At 39.1% G+C, this 17,057-nt stretch overlaps 1 pseudogene; it reads right to left on the bottom strand.

Annotated features, from left to right (window-relative positions):
* Window positions 1–2,225: 2,225 nt before the first annotated feature.
* On the bottom strand, window positions 2,226–3,302 carry LOC143680201 (protein SET-like; annotated as a pseudogene).
* Between the last annotated feature and the right edge of the window lie 13,755 nt (window positions 3,303–17,057).

Genomic DNA, 17,057 nt, shown 5'->3' on the forward strand with positions numbered 1-17,057 from the left:
AAGTAGGAGATAAATGCAGTAGTCCTACCCAGGGTCTGCATACATGCAAAATGGGAATATTTGTCCTCTGAACCTGAGGCTCAGCCTCTGTTGCCATACTGATATGAAGCAGTAGAGTTAATCAGAACTTCCATCTCTCCACCTCAGAAAAAATGGGGAGCTCATTCTAGCTGAGCCTACCACAGCCTCAAGGCAGTCACCCGACCAGGATTTCTAAATAAGTCCACTGATTTCCCTGACCTCAAAAACAAATTCTGTAGAGTGCAGGTTTTTAAGAAGTGGAACTTCTTTGAAGGCACAACTTGTCTATATTTAAGAACATAGAAGGTAGCCTTCCAGAGGTTCCCTAAGCAATCCCAGTATACAGCAGAAGCATTTGGCATAGAATACCAGTGTTTTTGAATGGCTGATGAAAGATTTCCTGTTTGTTTGGAGAGGTCCCTTTTGTATTTGCAGGGCTGGCTCCCCATGAGCTCATGATCTGGGCAGAGGCATACTTTAGGTTAGCTCTAAGCCTGTCCCAAGAAACACTTTAGAAAGTCTGAAGGTAAGATTAGAAGTTCCTATGATCTATCTAGCCAATGCAAACTGTTTTTGTCCCACTCCAACCCCAGATGTCCAACAGATCCTGGAGGTCACAAGATACTACTGGTAATCCACCCCCATTTTCCCTATTTTACCACAAATAGTCATAATCAGGCAAGAAGGAAAAAGAAGGAGCTTGTCTGATTTCTGGCTGTAACTATTGCCCACTGATAGAATGCACTTTTCTCTTCTGTTCTGCCTTTGCTCTACCATGATCCCACATAGCTATACACCATGAAACAAATGCTTGTAACACCATGTGGGATTCTAATACAGGAGACTCCATGTGCGAGTTCTTAAGAAAGCTGGTTCTTCCCAGTATCAACCACTCTAGGAGCATGGGGTAACATGCTATTTGGATGGAGTCAATGATCATTGTGTTTAGAGCTAATAGGGTGAAAACAGAATAATAGTAATATCGAATATTTATTGAGAATTTACTTGTGCAAGTACTGTGCTAAGAACATCACACTTATTTCATTTAATCACAGTAGACCAGGTGAGGTAGATTCTACATTTTTTACCCATTCAATCAGAGAGGGTAAATAACATGTCTATCTTAGTTTGCTAAAGCTGCTCTGACAACTACTACACATGTTGGCTTAAACAAGAATTTATTGATTGATGGTTTTAGAAGTCAGATGTCTCAAATCAAAGTTTTGGCAAGACCATGCTTTTTTTGTTCCTGTGTGCACACACGTAGTTTTATTGTAGCAATGCAACCTGTATACTTTTAATGTTTAAAACTGAGCATCACCTTTCCTTTCCAGTGAAACAAAAAGAAAATTTAAAAATAAAAGGAACAAAATTATAACAGAAAACGTCAATTGCAAATAAGATCCTACAGGTTCTGCTGCTTCTCCCATCAAGTGGCAGGGCCCAGGTCATCATTAGAAGAAATTTTATTTTAAAAGTGTCATCTTAAACTCTAAGAATGTTCATTAAACATCACAATTAAATGTGCCAAAGGAGAAGCCATGTTGTCAAAATCCCCACTTAACCCACCCAATCATTTCTAATTCACCCTTTGCTGACCTTCTATAACCCCATTTTTTAAGGTTTTTCTTTTTCATTTTCTAAACAAGAGAAAGTAGGCAGATGCATAATGGTGAATGCTAACTGTACATATTCACAGTTAGACACAGTGTAATCTCTGAGCCTAATATACAGAGAAAGGAGGAAAAGCATTAGAATTCTCTGCACTGCTACACAGGGGCCTAGCACAGAGTGAAGGGAACAGAAGATTTTTCTTTTTTCCCAGAGAGCACAGTGCTGTGTTGATTCCGTAAAGCTTTCTGTTGAGACAGGAAGGAGTAAAAATGCACTTGGAACAGAAAAGGTAGAGATTCTTTCCCCACTGTATTCTGCCCAAGATATTTTCCCCCAAATAAGTTGAAAACCACCGTATAAAGGAGAAAAAAGAGAACTCAAAAACAGAGTGAGGGTGGGCCACGGTGGCTCAGCAGGAAGAGCTCTCGCCTGCCATCCCGGGGACCCAGGTTCAATTCCCAGTGCCTGCCCATGCGGGGGGGGGGGGGGGGGGGAGGCGAGTGAGCACATGAGGAAAAAAAGAGACTGGACCTTGCTCCCAGAGACTGGAGAAAATTTAAAAGGGAAGATTGAAATCCACCAGTGTTCTGTTAGTCATCTTCTCCTTCATCCTCTTCTCCTTCCTCTCCCTCATCATCATCTTCATCTTCTTCCCATTCATCCTTATCCCTTTCTTCATCAGTATCTTCTAAACCTTCATCATCATCATCTTCTTCTTCTCCTTCTCTTTCCTCATCATCCATATCAGGAACCAAATAGTACTGTAATGGATTTGGCCAAATATCATCCTTGATGACCTCTCCTAACTTACCGGCACCTGCATCAGAACGATCAGTAAACCAGTAAGGGAGCTCTCTGGTTCTTCATGCTGCCTCTTCCTGCTGGTTTGACTTGAATGTTTCATCAAGTCATGTCTAGATTTCCTTTAGATTTCAGTAGACATTGAGAATGGATCACTACTCTCATTCAGATGAAATTCTTTGGAGAGAACTTTATTTTTGAAGTAAGGATTTTCATCAAAATAAAAATCTATTCTGTAAACTGACTTAATATGTTCAAGTTCTGTTACTTCAACTCTTGTCATATAATGCGGTGCCTCTATATCCTCCTCCCCAAGCACTGCAGACACTTGCGGATGGTTAACAAATGTTGTTACCCCAAAATTGGGGATTTGGGTGATCAATTCTGACCTCTTCTGAAAGAATCATTGGTGGAATTTATTGTATTTCTGTTCTACTTTTAAAATCTCCTCACTGGCTTGTTCATTAAGTCTGTCTATCTCAGTTTGTACTTCATCAATATGTTCAATTGCTTCCCGCTGTTCTTTTTCTGAGATCTCTTCAGCCATTGTGGTTAGAGTTGAGCTCCTTTTCACTGACTTTTAATTAGTGGTGGCAGTGGGGTGGGGGGATGTGGGGGTGGGTGGAGAAGGGAAGGTGAAGGGGGCGGGCAGGTGGCTTTCCCTCAAGCCACAGGTGCTGGTGCTCACTCAGTCCAGCCACCTCCTCTAGGCACTTGCTCTCCCTCCCCCTTGCTCATGCTGCCCTCACTGCCTGATGACAAGGAGGGGTTAGGGAAGAGTGTGGGCCTAGCTGGGGCTTGGGCTTATGGAGGGGAGGTGGCGGTGGGCAAAGGCTGGCAGCAGGTGGCTCAGCTCCCTTACTCATGCTGTCTACTTGCTCTCCCTGAGCCACATCATCTTCCACTGCCTCCTCCTCCTCAGGACTTATTCTTTTTTTTTTTTTTTTGGCTTTTTTTTTTATTAATTAAAAAAAATTAGCTAACACAACATTTAGAAATCATTCCATTCTACATATGCAATCAGTAATTCTTAATATCATCACATAGATGTATGATCATCATTTCTTAGTACATATGCATTGATTTAGAAAAAGAAATAGCAAGACAACAGAAAAAGAAGTAAAATGATAATATAGAGAAAAAAATAAAAATAAGAATACAAAAATATATAAGAAAAAAAAACTATAGCTCAGATGCAGCTTCATTCAGTGTTTTAACATAATTACATTACAATTAGGTAGTATTGTGCTGTCCATTTTTTTTTTTAACATCATCACATAGATGCATGATCATCGTTTCTTAGTACATTTGCATCGGTTTAGAAGAACTAGCAATATAACCGAAAAAGATATAGAATGTTAATATAGAGAAAAAAAAATAAAAGTAATAATAGTAAGAACAAGACAAAACAAAACAAAAACCTATAGCTCGGATGCAGCTTCATTCAGTGTTTTAACACGATACTTTACAATTAGGTATTATTGTGCTGTCCATTTTTGAGTTTTTGTATCTAGTCCTATTGCACAGTCTGTATCCCATCAGCTCCAATTACCCATTATCTTACCCTGTTTCTAACTCCTGCTGAACTCTGTTACCAATAACATATTCCAAGTTTATTCTCGAGTGTCGATTCACATCATTGGGACCATACAGTATTTGTCTTTTAGTTTTTGGCTAGACTCACTCAGCATAATGTTCTCTAGGTCCATCCATGTTATTACATGCTTCATAAGTTTATCCTGCCTTAAAGCTGCATAATATTCCATCGTATGTATATACCACAGTTTGTTTAGCCACTCGTCTGTTGATGGACATTTTGGCTGTTTCCATCTCTTTGCAATTGTAAATAACGCTGCTATAAACATTGGTGTGCACATGTCCATTTGTGTCTTTGCCCTTAAGTCCTTTGAGTAGATTCCCAGCAATGGTATTGCTGGGTCGTATGGCAATTCTATATTCAGCTTTTTGAGGAACCACCAAACTGCCTTCCACAGTGGTTGCACCATTTGACATTCCCACCAACAGTGGATAAGTGTGCCTCTTTCTCCGCATCCTCTCCAGCACTTGTCATTTTCTGTTTTGTTGATAATGGCCATTCTGGTGGGTGTGAGATGATATCTCATTGTGGTTTTGATTTGCATTTCTCTAATGGCCAGGGACATTGAGCATCTCTTCATGTGCCTTTTGGCCATTTGTATTTCCTCTTCTGAGAGGTGTTGTTCAAGTCTTTTTCCCATTTTGTAATTGGGTTGTCTGTCTTTTTGTTGTTGAGTTGAACAATCTCATTATACATTCTGGATACTAGACCTTTATCTGATATGTCGTTTCCAAATATTGATTCCCATTGTGTAGGCTGTCTTTCTACTTTCTTGATGAAGTTCTTTGATGCACAAAAGTGTTTAATTTTGAGGAGTTCCCATTTATTTATTTCCTTCTTCATTGCTCTTGCTTTAGGTTTAAGGTCCATAAAACTGCCTCCAATTGTAAGATTCATAAGATATCTCCCTACATTTTCCTCTAACTGTTTTATGGTCTTAGACCTAATGTTTAGATCTTTGATCCATTTTGAGTTAACTTTTGTATAGGGTGTGAGATATGGGTCTTCTTTCATTCTTTTGCATATGGATATCCAGTTCTCTAGGCACCATTTATTGAAGAGACTGTTCTGTCCCAGGTGAGTTGGCTTGACTGCCTTATCAAAGATCAAATGTCCATAGATGAGAGGGTCTATATCTGAGCACTCTATTCGATTCCATTGGTCAATATATCTATCTTTATGCCAGTACCATGCTGTTTTGACCACTGTGGCTTAATATGCCTTAAAGTCTGGCAGCGTGAGACCTCCAGCTTCGTTTTTTTTCCTCAAGATACTTTTAGCAATTCAGGGCACCCTGCCCTTCCAGATAAATTTGCTTATTGGTTTTTCTATTTCTGAAAAATAAGTTGTTGGGATTTTGATTGGTATTGCATTGAATCTGTAAATCAATTTAGGTAGAATTGACATCTTAACTACATTTAGTCTTCCAATCCATGAACACGGTATGCCCTTCAATCTATTTAGGTCTTCTGTGGTTTCTTTTAACAGTTTTTTTTAGTTTTCTTTGTATAGGTCTTTTGTCTCTTTACTTAAATTTATTCCTAAGTATTTTATTCTTTTAGTTGCAATTGTAAATGGAATTCGTTTCTTGATTTCCCCCTCAGCTTGTTCATTGCTAGTGTATAGAAACACTACTGATTTTTGAATGTTGATCTTGTAACCTGCTACTTTGCTGTACTCATTTGTTAGCTCTAGTAGTTTTGTTGTGGATTTTTCCAGGTTTTTAACATATAGTATCATATCATCTGCAAACCGTGATAGTTTTACTTCTTTCTTTCCTATTTTGATGCCTTGTATTTCTTTTTCTTGTCTAATTGCTCTGGCTAGAATCTCCAACACGATGTTGAATAATAGTGGTGATAGTGGACATCCTTGTCTTGTTCCTGATCTTAGGGGAAAAGTTTTCAATTTTTCCCCATTGAGGATGATATTAGCTGTGGGTTTTTCATATATTCCCTCTATCATTTTAAGGAAGTTCCCTTGTATTCCTATCCTTTGAAGTGTTTTCAACAGGAAAGGATGTTGAATCTTGTCAAATGCCTTCTCTGCATCAATTGAGATGATCATGTGATTTTTCTGCTTTGAGTTGTTGATATGGTGTATTACATTAATTGATTTTCTTATGTTGAACCATCCTTGCATACCTGGGATGAATCCTACTTGGTCATGATGTATAATTCTTTTAATGTGTTGTTGGATATGATTTGCCAGAATTTTATTGAGGATTTTTGCATCTATATTCATTAGAGAGATTGGCCTGTAGTTTTCTTTTTTTGTAATATCTTTGCCTGGTTTTGGTATGAGGGTGATGTTGGCTTCATAGAATGAATTAGGTAGTTTTCCCTCCGCTTCAATTTTTTTGAAGAGTTTGAGGAGAGTTGGTACTAATTCTTTCTGGAATGTTTGATAGAATTCAGATGTGAAGCCGTCTGGTCCTGGACTTTTCTTTTTAGGAAGCTTTTGAATGACTGATTCAATTTCTTTACTTGTGATTGGTTTGTTGAGGTCATCTATGTCTTCTTGAGTCAAAGTTGGTTGTTCATGTCTTTCCAGGAACCCGTCCATTTCCTCTAAATTGTTGTATTTATTAGCGTAAAGTTGTTCATAGTATCCTGTTATTACCTCCTTTATTTCTGTGAGGTCAGTAGTTATGTCTCCTCTTCCATTTCTGATCTTATTTATTTGCATCCTCTCTCTTCTTCTTTTTGTCAGTCTTGCTAAGGGCCCATCAATCTTATTGATTTTCTCATAGAACCAACTTCTGGCCTTATTGATTTTCTCTATTGTTTTCATGTTTTCAATTTCATTTATTTCTGCTCTAATCTTTGTTATTTCTTTCCTTTTGCTTGCTTTGGGATTAGTTTACTGTTCTTTCTCCAGTTCTTCCAAATGGATAGTTAATTCCTGAATTTTTGCCTTTTCTTCTTTTCTGATATAGGCATTTAGGGCAATAAATTTCCCTCTTAGCACTTCCTTTGCTGCGTCCCATAAGTTTTGATATGTTGTGTTTTCATTTTCATTTGCCTCAAGGTATTTGCTAATTTCTCTAGCAATTTCTTCTTTGACCCACTCGTTGTTTAGGAGTGTGTTGTTGAGCCTCCACGTATTTGTGAATTTTCTGGCACTCCGCCTATTATTGATTTCCAACTTCATTCCTTTATGATCCAAGAAAGTGTTGTGTATGATTTCAATCTTTTTAAATTTGTTAAGACTTGCTTTGTGACCCAGCATATGGTCTATCTTTGAGAATGATCCATGAGCACTTGAGAAAAAGGTGTATCCTGCTGTTGTGGGATGTAATGTCCTATAAATGTCTGTTAAGTCTAGCTCATTTATAGTAATATTCAGATTCTCTATTTCTTTATTGACCTTCTGTCTAGATGTTCTGTCCATTGATGAGAGTGGTGAATTGAAGTCTCCAACTATTATGGTATATGTGTCTATTTCCCTTTTCAGTGTTTGCAGTGTATTCCTCACGTATTTTGGGGCATTCTGGTTCGGTGCATAAATATTTATGATTGTTATGTCTTCTTGTTTAATTGTTCCTTTTATTAGTATATAGTGTCCTTCTTTGTCTCTTTTAACTGTTTTACATTTAAAGTCTAATTTGTTGGATATTAGTGTAGCCACTCCTGCTCTTTTCTGGTTGTTATTTGCATGAAATATCTTTTCCCAACCTTTCACTTTCAACCTATGTTTATATTTGGGTCTAAGATGTGTTTCCTGTAGACAGCATATAGAAGGATCCTATTTTTTAATCCATTCTGCCAATCTATGTCTTTTGATTGGGGAGTTCAGTCCATTGACATTTAGTGTTATTACTGTTTGGATAATATTTTCCTCTACCATTTTGCCTTTTGTATTATATATATCATATCTGATTTTCCTTCTTTCTATACTCTTCTCCATACCTCTCTCTTCTGTCTTTTTGTATCTGACTCTAGTGCTCCCCTTAGTATTTCTTGCAGAGCTGGTCTCTTGGTCACAAATTCTCTCAGTGACTTTTTGTCTGAGAATGTTTTAATTTCTCCCTCATTTTTGAAGGACAATTTTGCTGGATATAGGAGTCTTGGTTGGCAGTTTTTCTCTTTTAGTAATTTAAATATATCATCCCACTGTCTTCTAGCTTCCATGGTTTCTGCTGAGAAATCTACACATAGTCTTATTGGGTTTCCCTTGTATGTGATGGATTGTTTTTCTCTTGCTGCTTTCAAGATCCTCTCTTTCTCTTTGACCTCTGACATTCTAACTAGTAAGTGTCTTGGAGAACGCCTATTTGGGTCTAATCTCTTTGGGGTGCGCTGCACTTCTTGGATCTGTAATTTTAGGTCTTTCGTAAGAGTTGGGAAATTTTCAGTGATAATTTCTTCCATTAGTTTTTCTCCTCCTTTTCCCTTCTCTTCTCCTTCTGGAACACCCACAACACATATATTTGTACGGTTCATATTGTCCTTGAGTTCCCTGATACCCTGTTCAAATTTTTCCATTCTTTTCCCAATAGTTTTCTGTTTCTTTTTTGAATTCAGATGTTCCATCCTCCAAATCACTAATTCTATCTTCTGTCTCTTTAAATCTATCATTGTAGGTATCCATTGTTTTTTCCATCTTTTCTACTTTATCCTTCACTTCCATAAGTTCTGTGATTTGTTTTTTCAGTTTTTCTATTTCTTCTTTATGTTCAGCCCATGTCCTCTTCATGTCCTCCCTCAATTTATCGATTTCGTTTTTGAAGAGGTTTTCCATTTCTGTTCGTATATTCAGCATTAGTTGTCTCAGCTCTTGTATCTCATTTGAACTATTGGTTTGTTCCTTTGACTGGGCCATATTCTCAATCTTCTGAGCGTGGACAGTTATCTTCTGCTGCTGGCGTCTGGGCATTTAGTCAGATTTCCCTGGGTGTCGGACCCAACAAGGTTGTAAGATTTTTCTGTGAAATCTCTGTGTTCTGTTTTTCTTATCCTGCCCAGTAGGTGGCGCTCGTGGCACACGTTTGTCTGCGGGTCCCACCAGTAAAAGGTGCTGTGGGTCCTTTAACTTTGGAAAACTCTCGCCGTCTGGGAGGTTCGCTAGCCGAAGCGGCTTGGAAGAGTGCCAGCCGGCCCAGGGTCCGAACGCTGGGAGGGTCGCTGGCCGCCGCAGCCCGGGAAAGCGCCCGTCTGAATTTCCTAGTCGGCCCGGGGCGCCAAGCATGTGGGAGGGCGCCAGCCGCAGCGGCCCGCCCGGGAGAGTGCACGTTCCCGGGGAGTCACAGGTTTGGAAGGGGCACCCCCCCCCCCCGTCGCCGTTCTCCGCAGCCTGGGGATTTCCGATCCAATTCTCTCAGTTGGTCCGGGGGGCCACGCGTGGTGTGGGCGCCAGCCACCACGGTTTGAGGGGACCGCCTGTCCAATTCTCCCAACCGGCCCAGGAACGGGGAAGGGAGTGACTCCGGCCGCTTGCCGCCCCGCCCGGTGAAGCCCGCGCCCCTCGGCGATCTCACCAGAGGGGGTTCTCTCAGCCAGCCAGCCGTTCCAGGATTGGGTACGCTGTCTTTTTTATCTCTGTCGTGGCTTTGGGAGCTGTTCTGTATCGTTTCTATTCCCCAGTAGCTGTCCTGCAGGAGAAACTAAGATCCGCGCGTCTTACTAAGCCACCATCTTCTCCGGAAGTCCAGGACTTATTCTTTATTAGGTTTGGCTTAAGAGAATATTGTGGCTGCCTTGACCTTCTATACAGGCCACTAATTTTTTTCTCCATATCAGCAAAAAAGCTTTTTTAATTTTCTTTTCATTCACATATTCATTGGAGTAGCATGTTTAATTTATTTCAAGAAATTTTCCTTTGCCTTCTCAAATTGGCTAATTATTTGGTTGATGAGGCCTATCTTGGAGCCTATCTCAACTTTTCGATATGCCTTCTTCACTAAGCCTAATCATTTCTAGCTTTTGATTTAAAGTGAGACATTTGCAATACTTCCTCTCAGTTGAACACTTAGAGGACATTGTAGGGTTATTAACTGAAGACTATGCTTTTTCTTGGCGCCTGTAGCTTTCTGGTGATGGTTTGCTGCAATCCAAGTTCCTTGGCTTGTATATCTGTCTCTATCACATGACTATGTCCTTGGCTTCCTTTTGTGTCTTTCTCTGACTTCTGTATTCTAGAACTCTGTCTTTTTATAAGGCCTCCAGTATTACGAATTAGGCCTGCCCTAATTCAGTTTGGTCACAGTAACATCTTCTAAGATCTTATTTGTAAATGAGTCCGCATTTTAACTGATAATACATCTTCAAGGGATCCTATTTACAAATGGGTTCACACCCAAGGAACACAGATTAAGATTGGAGTACATGTTTCAATCTATCACAGTCAAATACACTGTTGCCCAAAACCTTGCCTCTTATAAGCATTTGAGTAGGACTACAGTAGTGATATTTTGTGCATCTCTCTATGCCAATTCATGTCATGGACTATCAGTGCTGTCTTGATCATTGGAAATTGCCAATTCCAAACTTCAGAACCAATTCAGAAATCTCATCCTTTAGGTTCTATTATTCAAGAGCCAATATTGGTACCAAAATATTTCTAGTATTAGGGTTCTCCAGAGAAACAGAAATAACAGGATACACACACACATACATAGAGAAAGAGAGAGACAGAGAGAGAGATTTATTGTAGGGTTTGGCTCATGCAACTGTGGAGACTTGCAAGTCTGAATTCTGTTGGGCAGGCCTTATAGGCTGGAAACTGATCAAAGTGATTCTGAACTCTGGCAAGTTCAAACTCTGTAGGTCAGATTGCAAGCTGGAAACTACAATATGGGTGAAGTAGAATTCCCCAGGGTAAGCTGTCTAGCTGAAATAGAGGTAGAGATTCTTCTTTCTGACTTCTGAAATCCTCATTCTAGCTTTTAAGACCTGTAACTTGTTGGATGAGGAGCCTACCCACAATGCTGAGGAAATTTCCTTTGTTCACTGTAGATAAAATCAGCCATAGATACAATCAACTGGTTATAGATGCAAATCCATCCATGAAATACTCTCACATTAACAATCAAACCAGGCTTGCATGACCAACTGGACAATCATAACCTATCCATGTTGACACTTGAAATTTACCATCACATTGTCGAAAGTTAAACATCTAGGAAGTGAGGAATCCTAAGTCAGAGTCAGTATGTCTGACAGTGGAGCTCAGTTATTGCAGTACTACTCTAAGCTCAGAAAAAACAAAAATTTCATTTAGTGACCCCTCAACAAAGGATTTAAATGCCACATCCTCTAATTACTGTTTAGCTCAACTACTGCAAAAATGCATTGACACACAAGCCAGAAAACTAGAAGGCATCAGAACCCCAATAGATCCTTTACCAAAGAATTTGGAGCAGCCAGGGGCAATCTAGCAAGAAAGAGCATATTTGCTCAGAACCATTTAGATATAGCCCCAAGTATGTGGAATGCAGAGGCATTGACTACCAAAATGGCTTGCTGGGCCTCCCGCCTAAGGAAAATCCAAATTGCATATCTCCAACTCTACTTTGATACTCTTGGTAAGCCAGGGTGGCTCTTCAGTGCCTCCTTAGTACCTTAGAGTCTCCTCTGGTGATTCTGAGTCCAGAAACCTCCAGTACCCCAGCCCCTAACCCACTTGTCTGCAAGATAAGCGCAGCTCTAGACAGACCAGAGCAATTCCATATCTCTGTCAATCCCCAAAAGCCCTAGGAGATCATTGTCATAGAAGACTTGCCCCCCTCTCATGATTATGTCAATTTGGTCATGGTGGACTCTAAAAACTGGAACATCCTATCTTCATTAGCTTACTGCCACTTTATTAAATTTCCGGAGAAAAATTTTCCCCAGCACATATCCCAATTTTAGATAGTACTGTCTAGCTTACCCTCCACCCATCATTTCAGATCAGTAACCAGTTGTAATGTAGTAACTGGGTCTTAAGATTTCTCTCCTGGGACCTCTCACACAGCACCATTAGTTCACTTAGCTAGTCTCTGAAGAATTTGCCCTTGACTGTTAACTACATCCTTTCACTCTATATTAAATTTCTAGGACTGCCCTGATAAAATATCACAAACTAGAATTAATTAAAACAACAGAAATGTATTGTCTCACTTCCGGAGGCTAGATGTCTGAAATCAATGTGTCAACAGGATTATTTCCTTTTGGGTGCTCTGAGGGAGAATGTTCTGGCCCTCTCTCCTAGCTTCTGGTGGTTGCTGGCAATCCTTGTAGATGTATCATTTCAATCTATACTTCTTTTGTCACATGGTTTTCTCTTTTTGTGTGTCTGTGTATCCAAATTTCCCTCTTCTTATAAGGACACTGGTCATTGGATTGGAGCCCACCCTAATCCAGATTGATCTCAAAAGAACTTGATCGCATCTGAAAAGATCCTATTTCCAAATAAGGTCATATTCAAAATATCCATTTGTAGACACAATTCAATCTACAATACACTCAGAACACTGTTTCATAGCAACTTATCCTTATTATGTCTTTCCCATCAAATCTTCCCACCCCAACAGTTAGTTAATACCAAAAGACATCACAGCCACTCCAGGAGACCTAGAAAGTGCCCTCTGCATGTCAATGAGCTGTTTAAATATTGGCCAGTGCTGGGCACCAGAGGAAGCCAAACTATAGGAGAGACTATAGACACACCCCAGATGTATATGCAACATTTGCCTGTAACAAAAAAGCCATTATTACCCTGGCTTTCCACTTCCAATGATTCTGGTCCTGGCTTTTTGTTATGCCTGACCCTGCAAGACCCTCCCTCTTTCCTCATTGCTCATGCCAAAAATTGCCAACTTGAGATCAGGAATCAACATATATGGGGTGAAAAGTGATCAGCAACCCTTGGTGCCACCTCAACTTCATAACCAGTACACTGGATGAGGGTGGGCTAACAGTGGTACTAAGGAACACACTTCCCACTTCAGGAATGATCTAATCTGCTACTGGCCTGGAGTAGCAGATTAGATCATTTAAGTGGCCTGGAGTGTCTATGACTATGCTCTGGTTGGTCTGCAAATGCATGTGCAAACCCTAATACATTAGACATTCTAGGAAATCACCTAGTAGGCTCCCCTTCCCCATAATATTTATTGTTGCCTCATCAGTGCCTGCTTACCTTTCTCTGGCACTTGCTCCAGGATTCAGAAGACTTTATTACCTGCATTTGCCTTACTAATTTATTTGTATTTCTACATTTTGTATTTTGACCTTTCTGCATGGTTTAGAGATTTGCCTGTTTCTTTGGCTTCAGAATCTCTAATTGCTTCCAGGAGAAATTACTTAATCTATGCCTTTCAGCACTCCTACTCCCCCATAACCAAATAGGGTCCTTGTGATTAGGGTCTGGAGAGACTCTTTTCTTAATAAGCCATGGAAATAGTTTTCAGGACTGTATGAAATGGTTTATTGAAACAAATTTGCAAGTTACTCTCTCAATACATAGGAACCTCAAAAGCAGATTCTGTTATATGAATAAATGAATTTGGCATGGTTATTTATGAAATTTAGATCATTTGGAATTTAAATTAGAATGATCTAAATTGTGAGTTTTGCATGATCTTGGGAAGATGAGTGGCTTGGTTGAAGTCCTAAGGCTTTAGAACAGCTTCCAGAGCCAGTCTGGAATGTGTAGTTTTCCCAGTTGTGGATGGCAGTGAGAAGGTGGCCTAAAGACATTTCACAGAAGAAGGCTCTAAAATTGGCATCATTTTAAAAACATTTTTAAAATTGTGAAATATATATACAAAAAAAGCAATAAATTTCCAAGTACATTTTAACAAGTAGTTATAGAACAAATTTTAAAGTTTGGTATGGGTTATAGTTCCATTATTTTTCATTTTTCTTCTAGCTGCTCCAAGACACTGGAGACCATCAGAAATATCAATATAATGATCCAGCAGTCATATTCATTTGTTCAATTCCATCTTCTCTGTTCTACTCCTTCTTCTCTTTAAACAACATATATAAATAAAAGCAATAAATTTCAAAGTACAGCATAACAATTAGTTGTAGAACAGATTTCAGAGTTTGGTATGGGTTACAATTCCACAATTTTAGGTTTTTATTTCTAGCTGCCCTAAAGGCACTGGAGGCTAAAAGAAATATCAGCACAATGATTCAATATTCATACTCATTTGTTAAACCAGACCGTCTCTGTATAACCCCACCATCACCTTTGATCTTTCTCCCACTCTTTAGGGCTATTGAGGCTATGCCCATTCTAATTTTTCATGTTGGAAGTGGCTATCAATAATATGGGATAGGGGAAAGCAACTGATGTTCTGAAAAGGCTAACTCTTCTGCATTTAAGGACTAAACTGGTTCAGGGACCCATCTGGAAGTTGTAGTAGTTTTGGAAAGTTACCCTAGTGCATGGAACATTTGTAGAACCTTATTTAATGCCCTAGGTATTCCTTAAGATTGGCAGGAATGGTTTTGGTTGGGGCTTGGCAAGTTATAATAGATACCAATATCTAACTGAAGCATGCATAAGAGTGACCTCCAGTGTAGCCTCTCAACTCTATTTGAACTCTCTCAGTCACTGATACCTTATTTGTGACACTTCTTTTCCCCCTATGGTCAGTATGGCATTGTTGACCTCATGGTGTCAGGGCCAGGCTCATCCCTGGAAGTCATCTTCCACATCTCCAAGGAGACTTTCACCCCTGGATGTCATGTCCCAGGTAGGGGGATTCACAATGATTTCACTTGGAGAGTTGGGATTAGAGAGAGAGAGAGAGGGCACATCTGAGCAACAAAAGAGGTCTTCTGGACTCTTAGGCATACCTATAGGTAGGCTAAGCTTCTCCACTACATACATAAGCTTCATAAGAGCAAGCCTCAAGAGCAAGGGCTTAGGCTATTGATTTGGGTGCCCCTAAGGTTTGGTATAGTATCTGGGGTCTCCCCAGTGGTAAAGTTTAATAGTTCCATAATTTTTCTCCCATCCCTCAAGGGACTTTGCCAATAGTTTTTTAATTATCTACTTAATATACTCTGGGATGTACCTGGGTATTACATTAAGCTATACAAGATTAAAGTCCATCATTCTTATTCTGGGCTCCCTGTGTTTGGATTGTTTAAAGTGCTCTAATCCAGATGAATTGAATTAGATTATGTGCTACTGAAAATTTAGATTCTGGACATAATAAAACTTTCTTCCTTTGGTCTCAGAGTAGATGACATTCTAAAATACAATCAATGTCTTCCTTACCCCTGTATTCTGAATTATCTTAGACCTAACCTGATCAGCTTCATTCTTATCTCTAAATACCAGGTTATACATATATAAAACAGAGATTGGCATCATTTTGCAACATACAACTAGGGATTTTTTGCCCCCCTTTTTTTTTCAGTAGGGATGAGGGAGGAAAGGCAAAAGGGAAGGAATGTTGAGGTGACTGAAATATAAAAGGATCAGCAAAGTATCCTTGATCTCGAGCCTGTTTCTTTTACCTAAACATAGTGAGAAAAGAGGCTTTTCCCAATAGACAAAATGCTGCAAAAATTGCCAAGTCCACTATTAGGAGATCAGAATGCATTTCTTACTGAAATAATTAATGGTTTTATGAGTGAATATAAAAAAACAAAAACTCTCTCTGGGTGTATTTATGCAAAATGTTTCAAGTTCCCACTGGAGATGTCAGGAACACATCTCCAATATAAAACGATAACATCATATAACATGAAGAATGAACAGGAAGTTTGCAGGGGAGAGAAATAACCAATAGTGAGGCACTTGGGATAATTACCATCTCTCTCTGTTCCAGCAACATAAAATTTCCATAATAACTAGCTGGGCTGGTTTGAAACTGTTATGTATGCCAGAAAAGCTATGCTCTTTTAATCTTTTTCCAACCTTGTGGGGAATCTATTCCAACCTATTTTTTAGGGAGGGACTTTTGCTTAGGTTGTTTTCATGGAAATGTGACCCACCCAATTGTTGGTGGAAACTCTTGATTAAATGGTTTCCATGGAGATATATCTCTGCCCATTCAAGGTGGGTCTTAATCCTCTTACTGGCGGCCTTTAAGTGGGAACCATCTTGGAAAAAGCTCAGAGCTGACACAGAGACATCTGGAGATTCAGAACAAAAATGCTCCTGGGGAAGCTATTTGAAACCAGAAGTCAAAGGACTAGCAGATGCCAGTCACATGCCTTCCCAGCTGACAGTGTGTTCTGAATGCCATCAGGCATCCTTGAGTCAAGGTATCTTTCTCTGTATGACTTAGTTTGCACATTTCTATGGCCTTAGAACTGTTAGCTTGTAGCTTAATAAATACCCTTTATAAAAGCCAACCCATTTCTGGTATATTGCATTTTAGCAGCATTAGCAAACTAAAACACTAGCATTTTTACTAATTTTATTTTAGTTATATTAGGAATGTTTTATAACACTATTAATTTCTTAAAATATTTATAGAGATTTGCTATATACTTAGATTTCTTTGTTCCTTGGTTAATATTTTTCTGTAGCTATGCATTTCTAATTGTAAGGCAAATTAATGGGAAAATAAGATTTAAATTACATTATGGAAATATAAACCAAGGACTATCTGTACAAGAAAATAATAATTCAGGCCATAGTACTGATCATATAATGTTATTACCTTTTGAAGAAGTATGCAAGATGGTAAATTACATGCTAAAATCATATTCTCAGTCCCATATTCATAATGACTCTCATATTTTAAGCATTATATATCAGGTAAATATTTTGTCTTTTATGTCTCTATTTTAAAGCATAGTCTCCACTAGGGAAATGCTATTAGGGTAATGCTGATAAAAATCACAGTGAGATACCACTTCACACCTACCAGCATGTCTATTATTAAAAGAAACAGAAAACAGTAAGTGTTGGCAAGGTTGCAGAGAAATAGGAACCCTTGTGCATTGATGGTGGGAATGTAAAATGATGCAGATGCTGTGGAAAATGGTTTGGCAGTTCCTCAAACAGTTCAACATAGAATTACCATATGATCCAGCAATTCTACTTCTAAAACATTTGAATCCAGGCA

This window comes from Tamandua tetradactyla, chromosome 4 (assembly GCF_023851605.1).
Source record: "Tamandua tetradactyla isolate mTamTet1 chromosome 4, mTamTet1.pri, whole genome shotgun sequence".
NCBI lineage: Eukaryota > Metazoa > Chordata > Mammalia > Pilosa > Myrmecophagidae > Tamandua > Tamandua tetradactyla.